We start from the raw sequence: 20381 nt of genomic DNA on the forward strand, positions 1-20381 counted from the left end.
GTAGAAATGTGTAAATTAAGGGAGAATTTCATTCACACATACATATTGTGTTATACATAGTTAGATAGATAAAGCTGGCCATAGATGTAAAGTTTTTTAAAAGATCTTTTCGTTATTGTGAGACCACGATTATCTCGGTATGATCGTTTAAATGTACGATTTGTCCATTTCAAGTGATATTGCTAGGAACACTGAGGGTAGCTGCCTGCTTGGCCCTGCAAACATAGATAGATTGCACTGGGACCGATAAAATTTTTTTAACCTGGCCAATCAATTTTCTGACAGATGTCGGACAAAAAATCTTAGCATGCACAATCGTTGGATTCCCACTGACCTCATGATAATTTGACGGATTGGTCGGATTGCACTGAATTCAATCGTTCACCAACGAAAGATCTTTGCATCCATGGGTACCTTGAATCGGGTTAAAAAAATCTATCAAGTTCAACCCCTCCAAATGAAACTCAGCATCCATATATACACACATTCATACTGATCGTTCCATATACTATATATATACCCATATCTATACTAACTGTAGATTTTAGTATCACAATAGCCTTTGATATTATGTCTGTCCAAGAAATCATCCAAGCCATTCTTAAAGGCATTAACTGAATCAGCCATCACAACATCACCCGGCAGTGCATTCCACAACCTCACTGTCCTCACTGTGAAGAAAAACCTACGTTGCTTCAAATGAAAGTTCTTTTCTTCTAGTCTAAAGGGGTGGCCTCTGGTGCAGTGAGGTCCCCTGCTATTTGTCTATAATGTCCTCTAATGTACTTGTAAAGTGTAATCATGTCCCCTCACAAGCGTCCTTTTTCCAGAGAAAACAATCCCAACCTTGACAGTCTACCCTCATAATTTAATCAAAATGGAGCTCATAGACGCCATCTTTTGGCTCTTCTGTATTCTTCGAGAAGTGAACACCATAAGGACACATACGCAGTTGGAGCAGTCTTCCGGTTCATAGCAACTGCGCATTGTCAAAGAAGAATACCGAACAGCCAGAAAGTGGCGCGACATGAGCTCCACTTGTTATCTACAAAAACCCTTAGATCCTTCTCAGTTAAAGAAACCCCCAATACACTGCTATTTAGTGTATAACTTGCATTTATATTATTTTTGCCAAAGTGCATAACCTTGCATTTATCAACACTGAATCTCATTTTCCAGTTTGCTGCCCAGTTTTCCAATTTAGTCAAATCACTCTGCAAAGCAGCATCCTGCATGGAACATATAGTTCTACACAATTTTGTATCATCAGCAAAAATAGAAACAGTACCTCCAGGTCATTAATAAACAAGTTGAAAAGCAAAGAACCAAGTACAGAGCCCTGCAGTACTCCAGTAACAACATTGGTCCAATTAGAAAATGTTCCATTTACCACCACTCTTTGTAAATCTATATTTAAGCCAGTTCTCCAGGTACAATTACTATGTTTCAGGCCAACATTCCTTAATTTAACCAGAAACCTTCTGTCTGGCACTGTATTAAATGCTTTGGCAAAGTAGATTATATCCACTGCCATCCCAGAATCAAGGTCCCTGCTCACCTTCTCATAAAAAGAAATTAAATTAGTCTGGCAAGATCTAATACGCATAAAACCGTGCTGGCACAAACTCATAGTATTATGATTTGTAAGTAAGTCAAGTATCTTATCCCTTAATACCCCTTCCAAAGGCTTTCCTACCACTGATTTCGGACTAACTGGCCTATAGTTTTGAGGCTGAGGTTGTTTTTGAATGGCGGCACCACATTAGCAATTCACCAGTCTCTCAGCACCATGCCAGACCTCAATGAATCCTGAAAAACTAAGTAAAGTGGTTTGGCAATCACAGAGCTAAGCTCTATAAATTCCCTGGGATGAATACCATCCGGTTCCGGACCTTTGTTTATCTTAACGTGTTCTAGTCTCTTTTGCATTTCCTCGTGCATGAACCATGCATCATAAGGGCAGAAACACACGGGAAGATTCGGGGAGATTTAGTCGCCCGGCAACTAAATGCCTCTTCTTCGGGTGACTAATCTCCCTGGAAAGCCTTTGTGCCGACTAGAATCTAAATTGCTGGTGGGATGGTACTTTAAACGCTTCATTTTCCAAAGTCGTCTGAAGTTTCATTGTGGGACAACTTCAGGCAACTTCGGAAAATGAAGCACTTCGAGTGCCATCCAGCTAGATTCTAGCCGGCAGGGAGACAGTTCGGGTAGAGTAGTCGCCGAAGAAGAAGCGATTTATCACTGGGCGACTAATCACCCCCAGTAGTTTCATGTGCCCCTGCCCTTAGTTGTATTACTAGAATTGGGACTATTAAGAAGGAATATAATGAATATAAAACATATAGCTTTGCTTGAAACACCTACACTATTGATATCTTATTGAGATGTCTGGTTGCTAGGGTACATTTTACTATAGCATGAAGCCTGTTTAAATGAGAGAGTGTAAAATGAATTGGAGTCTCTGGAGAGGATGTAAAAAGGAAGATGTTGATAATGTTTCTGTAAATAGCAAAGAGTATTAACACATAAAAAGCTATTTTGTGTGGTGTGGACACTAAGAAATATTTAGAAGCATGTCATGTGCAAAATACACTTGTCTAAAAAATAGACAGGGTCAAACAACAACATTACAATGATTTGCTTGAAGAAAGAAAGAGTGAATAGTGTCATTTAAACCACATCAAATGAAAATTAGCATGTTCATAGATGAGGTAGCATACACAGCTAATCAGAATCTCATGTGTGAGAGCATTTGAAATTAACTTACAAGAGATGTGTCCATGATTCATTTGCTGCAGGACCTGGTTCCCACATTGGCCTGCATCTGTGGGATGAACTTGACTAGGAGAATACTGCAGAACACCCTCTGAATGGTCCAAACAGCGGAAGCGCATATTTTGTAAGCCAAATGCACATTCAATGACTTGTCTGGCCCTTTGAAGAGCTGCACACCAAGGGGCAGATTAACTAAAAGGCGAAGTGACTAACGATGGCGAAGATTCGCCAGTGTTACCGTATTCAGGGACATTGCCGATTTACTAATGGGTGCAGGCATCACTTCACTAGCGAAGGAGACAGATGCTAGTGATGATTCTCACTCTATTGCCAGACGAATTTTTGCTCTGGCAAATGGATGTTACTCCGCAAATTCACTACCATTCGGATTTTACTGAACGTTACCTCTTTTGCCAGACTTGCCTTCACCAGCTCAGACCATGCAAAGTGCACTGGAGTGCATAGATCTTCCTCATTCTTCTGTTACTTACATCATATGTAAGTATGTAAGTATTTTTCAGAGTGATAGCCTGCAAAAGTCCTTAAGATTTTTTTGGGGGTAACCGGGTTCCCCCATGCATTTTCTAACATATGGAACATAAACTATACAGTGGGCTCATGTGTAGGGCATTATAACAACTCTATTGTCCTTATTAAGGTTCCCTGGACCTGTGTAATGTAATGTATTTGCTGCAACATATACGTCTATTCCACTTTAAGTTTCCCACCGTATGCAAATTAGCCTGAGCGAAGACCTCTAACGAAGATGTGCTAGGCAGAATTGCTCGCATTGCCGAAGTAACGCTAGCAAAAATTCGTCAGCGTTCGGCGCCCTGGAAGCAACTTCGCAATTTAGTAAATTAGCTTTGTCTGAGCAAATTTTCACCCGGTGAAGTGTTGCGATGGCTGCGAAGCCATCGCTGGCGAATTTTCACCACTTAGTAAATTTACCCCTAAGTGTGGCTGGATTAGCAATTGGAGAATTGGAGCAGCCATGGTCAAGGGGTGTAAGGGAAGCTGAAGTTTTTGCAAAAGACTTAAGCGGTTAAGTGGTTTTGGATTGATTTGGGTTAAAGAACACATTAAGGAAGCAAAAACATAGGTACAGAAAGATATATTGGTTAATGCGATAAGTGTTTAGCGCAATGAATTGCATAGCAGCACACAAAAAGTTGCACTCACAAGAAATGTACCATATCACATTTAACTGATTCGGGCCCAATGTATCTATCAGTTCAGCAAAAAAAATATATATATATATGGTTATCCCATATATTTTCTGCTCCTAGATCCACTGGTCTTGCCTGCACAAACTAGTGATGCAGACCATACATTTTGTATGGTAGTTCAGGTAGTATAAATAATAATGTGTAATTATAGGTTTCAAAACAAAGCACAAAAAAATATCATAAGTAATGTACAAGGTAAGATCAAGGGGGATCTATTGCAGTGGAGTAACTACAGAGGAAGCAGACTCCACAGTCGCAGGGGGGCCCAGGGGAAAAGGGGGGCCTGGACTGCAGGGTCTGCTTCCTCTATAGCCCCCCCTTTCCCAGGCTCTCTTCTACCTGGGTGGCGAAGCAGATAGTGTCAGCCAGAGCCGGGCCAACCCGGCCAGGCGCCCTAGGCAACCTGGCGGGCCACGGAGCCGGCTCTGTGCGTGCTTGACTGCGCATGCGCAAAATAGGTGCGCGCATGCTCATAAAACCATTTATGCGCAAGCCACCAGCGGCAGACGGGACCAGACACGGGGTAAACGATAGAGCAGGTACGTGCCTGGTGCCCCCTCAGCTTTGCGCCCTAGGCACGTGCCTACTCTGCCTACCCCTAGTTCCGGCCCTGGTGTCGGCACTGGGCACATAGCAGGAGAGTGGGCGGGGTCTGGGAGTGGAGTGGGCAAGCAGATGTGGATTGGAGTGCGCTGGGCCCCTCTGAAGATATTTTTTTAAATCGCCCCGGCACTCTAGTTATGCCACTGATCTATGGTTTCTCAAGCTTGGATCACTGTTTCATATCAGTTCTGAAGGTAGTGACCAAAGGCTCCTCAAAGACAAATTGCTGGTAGAAATCTTTGAGATTCTTTCATCATTTGTGATTTTGCACAACATTTGAGGCAATTAAGTTGTTCTTGACCAATTCATCTTGTGAAAAATGAATTTTCTTGTGCCATGTGTAACAGTTGTGATTCTCTGAACGTTGATCCCTATATTGTGGGGTTTTTTTCACAATGGCACCCAGAAGCCAGTTAAAATTATTACATTTATATATTTTTATTTTAGTGAGGGAAAGGAAAAATATACTAATTTTCAATATTTAATTGGGGACCATATTGCTTATAATTATCCTAACATAACCAATGTATCTGTAGTAAAGATAAACCTGTACCATTCTGCATTGTATAGCAGTTTATTTTTTTTCCACACCATTGACACTTTCCTGACTGTCTGGATTTTTTTTGCTCTGTAACACTGTTACCAGCAGTGTCGGACTGGCCCACTGGGATACCAGGAAATGCCCAGTGGGCCCTCATGCTGCCAAACATTTGGCCTATTTCATGGCCATTCCCTATTTCTAGGAGAACAGAGGCTAAATAGATAGGATAATAGATTATAGTATATACATAAAAGGGACTAGGAGAATAGAGGTTGAGTGAGGAGAGGAAGAATAATAGTCCTGAGAGTGGGCCCCTGGTCTAAGGCTTTTGGGTGGGCCCCCGTTGTCCCAGTCCGACACTGATTACCACTCAGTAAAAAACAAATTCAATTATTAATTGAGATCATCAGTGGAACAAACAGTTTGTAGGGGGCCCTCCAGCTGTTAACCCCTTACAGGAACAATAGCGAGTCGTAATAATTTTAAATAAAATATTTCTGGTTTATTTAAAATAACAAACAGTCACACTTGTGGATTAAACGCATTCATGCAACATTAACTTTCTTGCCACAGCTGACCTTAGTTTCCACCACAGTTTCCTTAGGGCCTATCCCAGATCTCAGGGAGGGTTAACGCTTACCATTCTGGACTCCTCCACTGCTTGGTTCAGTAATCCAGTGCACCTTAGCACCCCTTTACCACTCCGCCAAGCCTTCCCGTCTCAGTAATCCGGTGCTCGACCACAGGGCAGCCATCAGGGGGGGACAGGGGGGAGAGTTGTAGGGGGCCCGAGGGTAAGGGGGGCCCAGCCACGCAACACTTACTTGATTAGCCAGGCCCCCCCATCTTTCTGAGAGCTGCTGACTTTGGGAAGGCATGGACGTTTAAGGGGCCCTGGCCACCAATTTTCTTATAATGTGGGGGGAGGGGCCTGGCCACCAATTTTGGCCACCAATTTTTTTTCTCATGTGGGGTCCTAGCACCAATATTTTTTAATGGGGGGGCCCTGGCCACAAATGTTTTTTTATGGGGGGCCCTGAACACCAATATCCTTTTTTTTTATTAACATGTGGGAACCCTAGCCACCAATATTTTTTTTGTTTTTTTACTGTGTGGTGGGGAGGGCGGACCTGTAGGTGGGGCTTGCGGTGGGCGTAGCCCAGGGGGCCCAGGAAATGTTGCCGTATGGGGCCCTGCGATTTCTGATGGCGGTCCTGCTCGACCAGCACCCCTTTACTATTCCGACCGGGATCACTAATAGTCCTTCTTCTTGCCCCAGGCCTCCTTAACCCTATCCTGTGTCTTCCCTATATTCTGGGTCCCTGACTTGTGGGATGTCCACGGAAAACTAATTTCCACTACACTCCTAGGTGGGGCAAGAAACTACCCATGCTAACTTCCCTATGTCAGACACCTAGTGCCTGCTAACTACAAACTGCTATGCTAGGTTCTACCTCCTTTCCTTCCTGCTGTAGATCTTCTTCAGGACAGAGCTTCCTTCTCTGACAGCATCCTCCGATTAAAGACATCAACTCTAGGGTGTGGCTTCCTTTTATACCTTCTAGCACTCTGGGCTCCCTCTGCTGGTGGAGGAATAAATTGCACATTTTTACCATTGAGCACCACCTGGTGGCCAATTACCCAAATAACACTCTCAACAATTTTAACACATACTCACACACATTATTCTATCAACTTTCAACCACAAATCAATTACAACATTTGGTTCACCCTTTTACAATTGACATGTTATACTATATTGGTTTGAAGGCAGAATATATGCCTGCTAGTCTGACTGCTGGGTCTTTACTACATTAATTCAGAAAAAGACACAGGAAGTTTCTGGTTCCTCTTAGCTCAGACTCTTGTTTTCTTGCCATACCAGTTCTGCAGGTTGGTGCTGATGGGCTCTCCAGTCTTCTATTACAACATTTTTATATGGATTCCCAGAAAAACCCACAATTTTAGGTCCTCACTATCTGGTAAATGTCCTTGGGAAACTAGTAGAATGACTTTGTTTAATATAACTGTGGAACATATGTACTCTGTGGTTATACTTCTGCCCACCAATGATAACATAAGTGTAATTTACAGTTTGATTTAAAGGTAGCAATAAGCCCTACAACACCAATGACTTTATCAGTGTCACCATGGCAATGCACTTAAAAAAATAAAAAAATAAATATATATATAGAGGGCAGATTTTTTAAAAAAAAATAGTATAGTAATTCGCCAGGCATTGCCATTTAGAAAGCAGCATAAAAATGCCATAATTTACGTGCCTTTTCTTTGACCAACTTCTGCTGGAACTTACTAACAACAATTCCCTTCCATACGAATATATACTAAATAATTTTGCTTACTAATTATATTTGTATGTAGATATGTGTATAGAATTATAGATGCAGAGTTACACTATATTCCAGCTGAATGTCCTAAGGGGTGTCTGTGATTCTCTTTGTACTGCAGCTGATTGACAGTGCTGCAGAATATATCTTGTTGTGTGTTCAGCTGCAACTGGGTCATTGTATCTATCTATCTATCTATCTATCTATCTATCTATCTATCTATCATCTATCTATCTATCTATCTATCTATCTCATTGTGACTATAAAATAATGATATTTAAAATCAAGGCAACTCTTTTTGTACATAACTGCCTATGCATAATTGCAATCAATTAGCCCTTAAGTTTAATTTCTGAACCATCTTTGCTCAACAACAATTCTCTGAATGTAAGATATCAAAAGCTTCTGCCGATAGATTCATGCATCTTAATTATCATAAAAAAGACTGCAGTCTGTATGAGCTGTTGTTTGCTGCTATGCTTTTGTATATATTTATATGCTTTATGCATATTATATATTATTATATATTCTTTGTCTTTGGAAATATTGGTATTTGCATGGTTATTATTTGGATTAGAGCTCATTCATCAGTTTTATATTTTGTTATACCTATCAATAGCTTCGATTGCAAAATGGATAAAACATTTGAGAGGAGCAAGAATTTTAATGGTGATTCTGTTCTAATTTTCACACCATGATCAATCATAAATAGTTCTGCTGCACATGTATGTAGGTCACACTACAATAACTTGCATTTGCAAGGTGATTTCAGGAAAGTTCTCTATCTGGGATCTATTCAACTAAATTATAAAAACTAGTTTTTAAAACTTTCACTGCGCCAAACCCCATTGATCCAGTCCCGATGATGAAAATTTGCACGAACAAAAGGGAGGGGATGGGGGCGATGAACGTCAGCTGGCCTAGGGGAGAAGTTAGTAGTTCAGATCATGTAATTAATGAAAATATTGAGGCAGCACATAACACGTGCATATCTGAGCTCTGGTACAGGAGTTTGCTGCAAGAAAGTGCCATTTAAATGAAAATCCCACAATGGCACCAATGCTAGCTCTTTGCAGTTTATTTCTGTTCAATAAATGAAACCTTGTTACAGGTAATGCTGGATATTCTGTTTTTCATTAAAAAAATGAATGGGGAAATTTAACAATAATAGCATTGCAAAACACAGCAAGCTATCTTACAGGTGCAATTTATACTACTGAAGTATTACAAAGAGTAGAATGCAATGTGAGAGCTACTTTTGCTGTTTTCACTGAACTTCTCCCTTAGGCACTTCAGCCATGCTCAGAAAGTTTGATGGGCATGTGGCATTGTAAATGAAAAACCATTTTGCACGTGTTGTTGAAAGTGCTCTTTCCCTTTGCTGAACAGCCCTATGCAGTGCAAAATGATCCAATAAAATATATGTTCGGGGCCAAGTGCAGTTACAGCAACACATAGGCACATGTTTTTCGAACAAACTTCACCTTTAAGGTAACTTTCAGTATGTTATAGAATGGCCAATTCTAAACAACTTTTCAACTGGTCTTCATTATTTAATTTTTTATAGTTTTATAATTATTTGCCTTTTTCTTCTGACTCTTTGCAGCTTTCAATTGGACGTCGCTGACCCCATCTAAAAAAAACAAATGCTCTGTAAGGCTACAAATGTATTGTTATTGCTACTTTTTATTACTCATCTCTCTATGCTGGCCCTTTCCTATTCATATTCCAGTCTTTTATTCAAATCAATGCATGGTTGCTAGGGTAATTTGGACCCTAGGTACCAGACTGCTTAAAATGCAAATTGAAGAGCTGCTGAATAAAAAGCTAAATAACTCAAAATCCTTAAATAATAAAAGATGAAAACCATTTGCAAATTGTATCCCTCTCTAGATCATACTAAAAGTAATCTCAAAGGTGAATTGAAAAAAATAATTGTTTTTTGCCTAATAAAATAAAACATAATTCTAAGCAACTTTGCAATATACTTTACATGCATTACCAATTTTATTATTCTATTTTCTTATGTTTTTTATAATATATATATATATATATATATATATATATATATATATATATATATATATATATATATATATATATATATATATATATATAGCTATTGTAAGCAGCCTTTGTCTTTCCCTTTCTATTTTCTGCCCTGATGGCTTTGACTGTAACCCTTATGCAACATTGATAAAAAAGCAACAACCAGGAATAAAGCAAATGCTGCTTTCAATAGCTTTAAAAGCATTACAAATTTTCTGTAAATGTATATCAGAAAGTTAATGAGAATTGTTTTCTTTTATTAGGGACATTTTTATTTTGGGGTTGATTTGCCCTTTAAGCAATTGTATTCAAACTGTTATTAGGTAAGATTTATACCTAAAAGTGTCTACATGTGTTTTTAGATAATGATCATGATTGTGCGCATTCTGTGTTCTTGTACAAGGTCCGTGACCAATGCTTGGGTATCTTCTTGTTACTTGGTGCTTGATTGTATCTGAGAAAATAATATCTAATTGGGCCTGAAATCTGCCTGCCTTTTGACCTCCACTTTCTGTTTGGATCTGCATGTACTCAGTCTGCTCTGACCTCAGCATGTTTATCAGACTACTATTGACACTATTGATACCTCTGCCACTCATCAACTTCACTCAACCCAGGATAAATCCCCAGCCTCTCTCCTCTGTAAAGCTGATAGACAGCTGAACATCTCCTGGTACACAGATGTCACGTTCGGCACCCTATATCCAGAACCCAAGCTAAGCTCCCTGGTCTCGGCTCTCGCTTCTGCCTCTAACTGCCGCCTTTCACCTCGGGAGGAGCCCTCTGCTAATCGGATGCTGCCAGGTCTTATTTGAGAGAGTAGCTAAGCTAACGGTTCTGGACGAGCAAAGGGGCACGATCGTCTCACCAGGATACTGGAAGGAAGAACACACCAAGAACAGGCAGGCCAGCACAAGCAGAGAAACGTTAGACAGGCCGGAATCAGTATAGGAGAGCGTAGAATAGTCAGTGGACAGACAAAGGTCGGATTGGAGAGGTCAGAGTAGTCACTAGCAGGCAGGATCAGGATTGGAGAGGTCGGAGAAATCAGGCAGGCAAAGGTCAGGATTGGAGAGGATCAGAATAGTCAAAAAGGATAATAAGAATTAGAATCAGGCACCTAGGAACTTTACAAATAGAACCTAACAAGGGGCAGTGATTTTGAGTGCCAGGCCCCTTTAAATACTTTGAATTTCGCACCGTTGCGCGATGACGTCATCACGCCGGCGCATTAACCCGACAGTGTGGCCGCACGCACCATAGAGAAACCAGTGCTAGAAGGATTAAGACGCATACGGCAGGCGTCCCCGTCGAAGGCACGGCGTTCGCCCCCGCATGCCAACGAGTGGACCACTAGACCACCAGGGTAACTATTCGTTACAACAGAGAGGTGTACCAGGTGGTGTTCAGTCCCCCAAAAATAAACCACTTAGGGGGTTATTTATTAAAGTCTTAATCCAAAAAAAACAGAAAAAAATCTAATTTTTTTAACTATAAATTCCGAATTTCTAGTGGGGGAAAAAACTTGAATTTTTCGAGATGTATTATACCCCGAGGACGGAAAAAGTCAGTCTCAATCTTAGACCTGCCGAGGTTGTATATAAGGGAAAGGTCCCTATCCTATTTGGAAGTTTATGTGGTCTGCGCTGGAAATAGCCTTAAAATCAAACTTTTTCAGGCCTTTCGTGCAAAAATCCGATCAATTTTGACTTTTTGGGAAAAAGCCTGAACAAATCAAATGCTTCAGATTTTTGCTTGATTTTACCTGATCTGAAAAAATCATGCTTTTTTAATAATAAATGAGGTCCAATCGTGGATTCTAGTTTGGTTGAACTTTTTTGTTTTAAAAACTGAGAAAAATTTGGATTTTGATAAATAAGGCCCGCTGTGTCAGCTTCCATGTACTTTCAGTTTTTGAAAACAATTTTCATGCCATTGCTGAAAATAAAAAAAAATCCCCTTTACTTTAGTTTGAATTGGTGACTTCTATTTAGTACAGAATATTTCCAAATAGATCAATTTAATGACCATGAAAATATGTGTATATAGTTATCATATTACTTCATGATCAACTCTGTTTAATTAAGGTGAGGTCTGATTTAAAATAAATATTAGATCATATTTCTCACTCATTTAGATTTGTACCTGGTTTTGACATACTGTACCTTCATGTTGCTGAGTTTTTATGTGTATTGCATTGCATTGTATTGTTTTGCATGTATTGTATGTGTAATTATCATTAAAACCTTCTTGGCAGTAAGAAATCACTTATTGTACTCCATTTTACTGTATGATCCTAATTTAAGTTCCCACATGTACAAAATTAGATGTTATTAGAGCAAACATTGTCTGCAGTTTCATCTTGTTTCATATTGTATTTCTTAATTCCTTTGCACAGTTAAAAACATTATTTTATTAGTTTGCATTATATTATGTCATCTATATGCTCTGGTATCATTGTTGACTTAGTGAATTAGGTACAAGTGAATAGAGGACAAAACACAGAGGCACTTCATTTACAACTTGTATAGTAGGGAATGCTGTGTTGACAACAACACTATGTGCTCTATAGATGAGAGCAGAGGTCAAGAATCTCCTCTTTTGATTGAAGTCAGAGTAACCACCCACCACAATCTACACCAATGCCATCTTGTCCTTGAAGTAGTACAAAGGAGCTCTATCTTAATGGCTGATATTTAGGTCTTACACAGACAAAGTTACCAACAGTTAAAACAACAGAAACAGTTAATATCAACTGATGCTTATTACTATGCATAAACATTAATTAATTAATGATAAAGTATACCATTCTAGACTCTCCTCTGTGGCTTTTAGGGGGGAATTCCCCATCAAGTACTGTATATACTGTATAAGGGAGAGAATAGTGGGCAACCTTCTCTTTGGCTGATGTAAGAAGACAAGAATGAATGACACCAGGGATCCTGAGGCTTAATACCTCAGCAAGGTACCAAGGTGAATCAACAGTTAGTTTAGCTAGTGACAGGTGAGACTTGTGGAGTTCGCTGTAGTTGATGAGAGATAGGGGTAGCCAGCTTGTTGAGCAGCTGAGGTTCCAAAGAGGAGTAAGGAAAGGGCAGTCACCAGTGGTACATCACCAGGCAGGGACCCAGGGAAACTAGGACTAGACAGGTCTTCTTCTTATGTGGATGGCATCTCTGTCACAGGCCAACTCCTGTGCCTATAGTCTATGAACTGACCTGTCCTTAAGAAAAGGTAGGCAACAGGAATCCTTGTTCTGGTTTATTGATAACCTCGGGATTGGCATAACAACTATTATTGGAAAAGCTGTACTGATGACTGTGAATAAAGCTCTCCTTGTGTTCATCTGCAAGATCAGGCGAACCTCCAGTTTAATCTATTTTAAGCGTCTCCCCTTTCTGTGTGGTGCGTACCCAAAGTGGTTAATTGAGCCAATTATTATGAAAGTTATTTTGCATCGCCACTTTACATGCTTTTTAATGTTTATACTAAAGAATCATGTGTGTGAATGAAAATTTACATGAAATCTTAGATGCTCAGCCTAAAACCCAAAGCCTCATGCAGCAGACACTACACCAACTGATGCAATTCATTAAGGGTACTGGCACCCAAACACTTTTCTTGCCGTTTCACATGCAATGCATCGTTCCTGCCGCTTCTGATGAATGCTATGCAAGTTTACACTTGCAATTTTGCTTCTGGGAAAACCTGAAACTACCATAACCCTTAGCATAGTGGTATTTGCAGAGTTCTCACAACAGTTTGCGTCACTAGGCGCTACAGACATGTGTACAGCAAATCAGACTCTTATTCCCCCTATGGTACATCTTGCAACTCATTCACACACACGATAACTGCAACTCTGTGCACACCTGAAATTTCTGTGGGAAAAAAAGAGAATGTGTCCAAAAACAGCACTTGCACCTGGTAAATAAATGTGCCTTTAAATCTTTATTTCATTAAATTATTTTGTTGTAGCTATAAAGCTATAACTGTTATACACAGTCTTACCATTGCAAAGTATCTAGTCTTTTCTTGTAAAGTATCTGACTGACTGGACCACTGGTCAAATGGACAAATATGTACAATGGGCCATTCACAGTATGGTCACCTTTCTACAGCCCAAACAATTGGAACAGGCACTGTTGCTTCTCTTCACTTTCTCATCTGCAGTTACAGTGGCAATGACCAACAGTGCATCTGCAGACAAAATTTTCAGACCTGCCTGACCAACCAATCGACTGACGTCCATGTTATACAGATATCAGTCAGTACAAAAAATTGTACTGTATTGTATGATGTTTTCTATCATGAATAGCTTTATGGGAGTTCTTTGCACTGATCAGACACTGCAACATTGTCCTCAAGCTCTTTGCTATAATCCAAATGATCCAAAACTGTTCTTTCTTCCTAATGCAGCTCTTCAAAATTCTGTACTTGTATTCTGGTTCTTCAAATTATATGTGTGAAGTGGGTTTTATGGCTTACCTTGTGAGTGCCCCTCATATCTCATTGGCATTTATTCACCAACAGGATCAGACTGAATCCCGACTTTTTTCATTAGTACTTTATTGGTTTGTGAGAGAAGAAATTAGTCAAACACACACACACGCTGAAGGGGGGGTCATGGGGGTTTGGAGGAATATATTACACAGCTTCAAGAAGGGATCGGATGGCTTTTTAGCAAATGAGCGTTATTAAAAATAGTTAATACAAGTTGAACCAGGGATTGGTCCAATTGCTATTGTAACACGTTTTTGGACTATACAGGCAACTGGGTTACTTACCAGCTAGTAAACTAGAGCATGGGTTACACTGGACTCTAACAATTAAGGCAGGGCCTTCGCAAGGTGGAAGAAAATTAAGGTGCGGTGAAGTGCAACTAAAACTCCCACAGGCTTCTGTGCTTTAACCAATAAAAAAATAGGTGCCAGGAGGTTCTTGCAATCAAACAGAACAAAATAACTTTATTTATCAGAGACAAATAATCCACAGGTTACTTACATCAGTAAAGAGGCATTTGCAGAATATAGGCACACAGCTCAGACAATATATCAGAGGTAGATGCAGGAGCATTCCCTGAGGACGTAGTCAAGGCAGTACATCTTCCCTCCAAGCAGAAATGCCTCACACGTAGTCTGGATATCACCCAGGGGAGTGGTCAAGGAGAAGACACCCTATCCACTGGTCCCTTCACTGTAGGCAAATCTTACAGCCTGGGAAGCTACTCTCTGCTACACCTCCTTGTTGGAGCACAAAGCTGCAATTTCTCTCTACCGTCACTGTCTTAAGGTGACCATAGACGCAAAGATCCACTCGTTTGGCGTCATCGTTAACGAGCATGGCTATATCGGGGGTAATCTGAACGTTCAGCCGGGTGGCCGAACGATCCGATTACGATACGCAATGGGCTCCGGCGGGATCGGTCGGGTCAAAATGAAACCTGGCCAATCGACCAAACGACAGATCTCCGCCGGACGAAAGAAGTCAGCACTCACCGTACACGATCCGAAAATCGTACGAATCCTCGATTCGTATGATAGGATCTGTGCGTCTATGACCAACATTACTCTCCTAAAGAGTACTATAACAATTACAGTATATTCCTGCCACTCACTAGCCTCATTCATGGGTTCCCTGCATCCCTGACTTCCCCACTAGAGGTTCAGGTCCCTCTAGGGCAAACTGGCTTTACTGGGCCTTGTTGTACCCAGGCTCCCTGGAAACATCCGGATGGATCAGCAACCCGAAGCCAAAGTGGAAACTCCACCCCTTCTCACTCACTATACCAAAGTGTGACAAGATGTGGTCACAGCGCCTCCTGGCCAATAACTGGGATATGTAAATTACATCTAGCTACATGGGCATCTGTACCTAGGGAGATCAGGAAGTGTAGCCATAGGTGCACAATAACCCTATGGGTCCCTACACTATCTTGGAGTCATGAAGATTTCTGGATCAACTAGCAGTTAAACAGGGTATATATGGACAGAAAAGGTTGAACTTGATGGAAGTGAGTATTTTTTAAATGTAACTTACTATATTACTATGTAGATATGATACCAGGATTTTTTGGGTTCTATGTAATGGTTAATTATGAAGACATTCAGGAATGGGATGTACATTTATATCCTGCCAACTTGGTAAGTCTACTTAGGGGTGTGCAGGTGTTTTGGCACAGATGTTCTTGACACTCCAGTATCTGCTCCATATGCACAAGACCATCTGGAAAGAATGCACTGATTCAAGGGAAAAATCATGCAATTTGTTATCCACTTTAGCTTGAAACTTTAACCCATTCAATTCCATACAATGTCACATGCGAGGACTCTTTGATACAGAGTGGCATTGCTAGCTACAGTATATATTACAGCTGCATTTCCAATGTATTCCATGAAATATCATTCTAAAGTCCTCCATAAATCACAAAGACAGGGCCACCATCACAAACATGTTTATTCCTTGAACTACCTGCTATATGCAAAGCATTCTATATGCATACTTTAATGATGATAGGGACAAAATATATATAGTTCATGTTTGAAGTTCGCACTGAGCTCAGCAAGGAAAGGGTTCAATTTTGACACTAGGAGCATGAAATTGTTAACGAGGCCCTCTGTGATATAAGGATACCCTGGCAGGCATGCACATAGCCCTTCCCCAGACTGTCTGTCATGCTCCCATCACAGTCTCTGTCCTGGCTGCCACCATCTTGTCACTGGGCCCAGTTGGCATGGTAACAAAACACTTTTAGTTAACAGCCGTCACTATGTGGACAGCTTAAGAGATAAGGTTCAGTGAGTGGCTGAGACCCTAGGACCTGACTGGCAGGCTCAAATTATTAACTCTTTCTCTGCCACAACTGACAACAGACCAGCTAATTAATGCAATATATTAAACTGAACTAATGTACTTATCTGATGGCACAGCTCTGTGGGTGGCCTGGCTGCCTTGCAGCACTAAAGTCCTCAGTTTGTTTCCAAAGAGGGCACTATATGTTTTGCCTAGGTTTCCTCCATATTTCTAAAACACACAGGCAGGTATATAACCTTCTTATAAAACTCCAGTGTGTCTTATGTAATAGGTAACTAAGTTAGATTATAAGAGTCACTGGAGCAGGTACTGAGAATGAATAGTTCTGAATAAACATGGTCACGCTATATAAATAAATAGAGATGGGCGAATCTGTGCCTTTTCGCTTCACCGAAAAATTAGCGAAACGCATTGAAGTCAATGGGTGTCAGAATAATTCTGACGTGTGTCAATTTTGCCGCAAGTGGCAATATATATACTCGCGACTATTTGGTTCAAATGTATTAAAGTCAATGGGTGTCTGAACAAATTTTTTGGAACGCGGTGGATTTTTTGCCTGCGAATTGTAACTGCAGTTTCGTGAATTAATTTGTTTACGGCGAAACTCGGAAATTCGCCGCTAATTTATGTCTGGCTAATTTATTCACCCATCACTATAAATAAAGGATGATGCTAATCTGAATGAACATAAAAATTAGAACAAGTCAAATATAAGTAATCTAAGTTTATCCTCTGGCTACATTACCTGTTACTGCAAAACCTCTTAGCACTTGATACATGCTACATTACTCTTTTTGGTAGCCATCCCATATTTAGAAAAATGTCATGCGTCTGATGCAACCTCTGCCCCTGCAGGGTGTTCCTATAAGATTTCTCCCAGGGGGAGCTGAGTAATAAGCACGCTCCACCTACCCCTTAAGGGGCCTGAACAATGGATAATTACAGCAAACGGGCAATCCCAAAACCCCACAGCCACGAGGCAGCTGCGGAAACCCAGTGTGAAGAACTACTTTCAAACTTGGCATTCATAATTCTGACATAGATTGACATTGAAATCCATGACATTAGTTAATAAATAGTTTTTTGAGATTTGTTATCTGAAAGGGTGCCATGCTCATTGTATAAGAATTAAATAGTTTTATATAGTAAACATACTGTATTAAACATAGGTACACTGACCTGGCAAGAGCCTGAATTTGGGCCTGTGACATTAAAGAGCTGAGCAAATTTTTTAATGAAAGGTGCAAAATGTACTCAAAAGAAACACCTCATTCAAAAGCTCTAAGACACATATACCTTTGTGCAAGAGACAGGTGACACTATAAAGGATCACTAGCTCTGGAAAAAAATTATTTCCACACTGTGACAATGCAAATACACACACATATATGTGTGTGTGTATATATATATATATATATATATATATATATATATATATATATATATATCATCATCATCATCATCATCTTTTTTTACAAGACATACAGTATTTTACAGGTTTAAAACTCAAATGATTTATATAATATCACATAACAGGGCTCATTCACAATCACAAATGCAAAGTTCTATTTCTGATGCAAAAAAAAGGTACATGGTTCTTTGCAATCTGCACCAATGTACCCCTTCGGCCTTTTCAAGTGCACAGAATGAAACAAGACAATCCTGGCTATATCATTAGCTTGGACCTGCTGGTAGTTTCAGGCTCCCATAGGTCACATTAAAGTAAAGGTGGCAGCATTTCAGCACAAAATCTGTAGAAATATCACATGCCGCAAACTGTATTTGATTTATTAAAACAGCTGCTAATTTGTGTGTGCATTAGTGCATTGCATGCATGTAGCAATGGAGGCATCTTAGCATGTGCCTGCAATTATGCCAGAATTCTTGGGGGAAATGTTGCATTGTGGGTAAAAAAAAACATTGCGATTTTTGTCATTATGGTCTATTATGTGTGGTAACTAGGGCAGTTATGCATTGCTATCTGGTAGTTAAAGCTGCGATATTCTCATTATTTGAAAAATATACCCCCATTCCTACATGAACTTATTCAGTTGGGCTTGTGCTTATGTAGAAAGGGTACATAAGCCCTATCTGAAAATACAGATAGGAATACCCAGTTCCACAGATTGAAAGGAAACCAAAAAAGCCTGTCAGCCCCCACAGAGTCTCACTGTAATATAAACCCACCTGATGTATTCCTGGACTTCAATTCCCATTGCTTTCTAGAGATTCTGCGAACAAAGTAAGGGAGTGGGTTGTGTTTTATTCTCAGGATTAGGGATCTTGGGAAACAGCTCTTGGAGTTATCATGGGCAGTGTCAGGGGCCCCCCACCACCAGAGCCCCCTCTCCCCCCCGCCTCGCATGCGGGCACATGCGCATACCTTTTCCTGCGCACTGCAGGCCGGGGTCAGGGAGGGAAGTGCAGGGAGCATACATTTATATTTTTATCTGGAAGTTCAAATCCTGTTTTGCACCTTACATACGCCCAATTGATTAAGCTCATATCAGAAAGAAGGTTTCTCTTAACCAGTCTGTTTCTCATCTAAAAACTATTAAGATACCTGTAAGAATACGGAGCCTGTTCTGGATATACTTTACTGGACAAGATATACTAGTGCTCATTTAGGACTGTGAGGAGGCATGCCTGATTAATGTGTGATAACTTAACAGTTAACTAATATAACCCATATCGTAAATAACAACACTGAAGCAAAACTAAAAACTACAGCTGCACCTTTCACTCATTTATAAAACATATGTTATTTTTTACTGGTGTTTATATAGTAAGCACATCATTTGTTCCTGCACCTAACATTTATTATTAGGTATTATTTATATACACACTCGTGCTGTGAGCGTGAGACTGATTTCACTTGCTCTGACTGGCTGATTCCAGAATGAATCAGCAATTTGCCTACTGACAAACAGCAAGTTTGTGTTATTTGCTGTAGGTAAAATTCTAGGTTGAAGAATCACATTAAACCATTTATTTATATATACAGGTATGGGACCTGTTTTTCAGAATGCTTAGGATCTGTGGTTTTCTGGTCAACAGATATTCTGTAATGTGGACCTGCATACCTTCAATATACTAGAAGATCATGTAAACATTCAATAAACCCAATAGACTGGTTCTGCTTCCAATAAGAATTAATTATATCTTAGCTGGAATCAAGTACAAGGTACTGTTTTATTATTACAGAGAAAAAGGAAATAATTTTTTAAACTTTAGATTACTTGGATAAAATTGAGTCTATGTGAGACTACAGTTTGGGTGCACATTTATAGGAGTATTTTACAGCTAGGAAGTTTGCAAAATGCACAAAACAGGTGATTTTTTTGCACTTTGCCACTAGTCTCTGTACTCCACTTCAAAGATGCTAGCTGTCCCCATTTATGCAGATATATTTAAAGGAACAGTAGCACCAAAACTGAAAGTGTATCAAAGTAATTAAAATATATTGTACTGCTGCACTGCACTGGTAAAACTGGTGTGTTTCCTTCAGAAAGACTACTATAGTTTATATAAATAATCTACTTTGTAGTCATGGGATGGTTGGGAAAGCCATTCAAGCTGGAAAAAGGAGAAACGGCACAGGTTACATAGCAGATAACAGATAAGCTCTGTAGAATATAACAGTGTTTTATCTCCTATCTGTTATGTAACCTATGCCTTTTCTCCCAGCTTGAATGGCAGTCCCCATGGCTACACAGCTTGTTTAAATAAAATATATAGTCTTTCTGAAACAAAAACACAACTTTAACCAGTGCAGGTCAGTAGTATATTACATTGATACATTTTCCTTTTTTTGGTGTTACTGTTCCTTTAAGATTAGAAGCTATATGAAGAGACGGAGGGGTTTACATGGTGAGGTTACATGGAGACATGATGGAGTTGTTGGGGGGAGATGATATACAGAGGGAGAGGTTATATGGAGAAACAGAAGGTTATAGGGTTCCCTGGATAGCTCCACATAAGCACAGGTGAATTTTTCAGAAAAGAAGTGATTATAACAGA

The sequence above is a fragment of the Xenopus laevis genome, chromosome 2S (assembly GCF_017654675.1).
Source record: "Xenopus laevis strain J_2021 chromosome 2S, Xenopus_laevis_v10.1, whole genome shotgun sequence".
In the NCBI taxonomy this organism is placed as follows: Eukaryota; Metazoa; Chordata; class Amphibia; order Anura; family Pipidae; genus Xenopus; species Xenopus laevis.